Raw genomic sequence first — 1,987 nt, 5'->3', positions numbered from 1 at the left:
TTTATGTATAGGAATATCTTCAGTTCAAAGATGTTATTAGTGTTTCGCTTTAATAAAAGGGCCTCAATATTGGGCTGCAAATATTTTGGGTGTGTTTATATCTGCAAATAGCTTTTGAAATACTTTGTAAATGTTTTATTAAATATATGTTTTAAAGCTTTAAAAAAAGAATTGCAGGGTTTTAATAAGTTTTCTGTAGTTGATTCAGATTACCTCATTTGATTTAAGTCTTGTTTTAATGCCAGAAACAAATGAAGGAGAAAAGCTGCATGATTCATTAAAAGATTAATAAACTATTGTCTTTATTTTAGATAGAATATAGCTTAAAGACCTCAAGTTTAAAGATAATGATGGCTAAGATGGGTGTTTTACATCAAGTCGCCACATGAACCGATTAGTCGGCTAATCGAAAAAAATAGTGGCGAACAACGACTTTGCTGCTTGGTGAAAGAGGGGTGGGGCACGAACATTTGTCACATAAATCGCATTCGGTGTTTAAGCTTGTAGGATCCCTTGGTGGCAGTGCTGGGGGGTTGCTTGATGAATAATTCCAGCAAACGGGAGATGTCCTCTCAGTGCCGTACCCGGAGTTGAACCACTGCTCCTCCATATTCAATGGAGTCGGCTGAAGCAGCTTGGAATTGTGATTTGGATCCCTTTCAGGTGCCTACCTAAGGCATCTCCCACTTGACAGAGACTTTGGGGATGGCCCAGGACTAGAGAATAAGTAACTTGGCTGGGCCAAAGAGCATCAGGATTCTCCCAGAGAAGGTGGAATAAGTCACTGAGGAGAGGACATTATGATTATTATTGCTTAAATTGGTGCACATGCGATCCTGTACTGGATGGATGGATGGATGGATGGATGATGGATGGGTGGATGGATGAATGATAGATGGATGATGGACGAATGGATGATGGATGGATGGATGGATGGATGGACGGACAAATGGATGGATGGATTGATTGGCTCTCACAAAGAGACGTGGAGGAGAAAAGAGTTAGCAGAGGTGATCTTTGGGAGAGACCAGGATGCATCAGGAGTGGATCCATCAGAGGAACAGATCATGGTAGATGTTCTGGAGGTTAATACAGGGAAGCAGATGGAGATGGTTATCATCTCTGTTGATGTTGAGGGTCTGCTTCTGTCAGCAGTAATGAGGTCAGAGGTCAGAGCTTTCAGTCAACAGTAATCAGAATGGATGAGAATGATTCATGAAAAACCAGGAATGTTCCATCAAATCAGAACAAAGTTTGTGTTTGTAGATGAATTCATCAAATCGGATGATCAGTTTGATCTGAAAGGATCAGTTCTGCTTTGAACAGACGACCACCACGACCATGAAGCACCAGAGCTCCTGCAACAAACTTCAACATGTCGGCTGTGTGGTAACAACCTGTCAGTTTATTTGATAGCAAAGGAATCCAGACGAAGAGGAAGACAGACGATGAAAATTCCCCAAACGATCATCTTCATGTTTGTCATTTTTTCAGACTTCCTTGAAGCTGAATCTCCTTTCAACGATTTGCAATGAGCCTTCTCCAGTCTGCAACCCTGAATCATTAATAACAAAACTACATTTATTATTTTTAATTATAACTCAGCTCAGACACCTTTTCAGGGCAGTATATAACCACTGATGGCATGACACTACAACGAGTCAGCTCATTGAAATATTTAGGAATATGGCGGGACAGCTCACTTACCTTTTGATTCTCATATTAACACAATAGTAGCTAAGGTTAAATCTAGGATTGACTTTCTGTCCTGAAATAATCATTATTCACTCTTCAAAGGATAATTTGGTCATCTTGGACCACTATCACACATGTATTCACTTTGTCATTACTGCTTTGTTTAAATGAGCAATACCATGAAAACACTTTTTTGAGCTTTTAAGTGTATTTTACTGTTTATTCCTCACTTTAAAGTACCCCAAATCGGTATTTTGATCCGTTCATGGATTTAAGAATACCCTTCTAACAA

This window comes from Oryzias melastigma, unplaced genomic scaffold (assembly GCF_002922805.2).
Source record: "Oryzias melastigma strain HK-1 unplaced genomic scaffold, ASM292280v2 sc00891, whole genome shotgun sequence".
NCBI classification, from domain to species: domain Eukaryota; kingdom Metazoa; phylum Chordata; class Actinopteri; order Beloniformes; family Adrianichthyidae; genus Oryzias; species Oryzias melastigma.
This window is presented reverse-complemented; position numbering follows the sequence as displayed.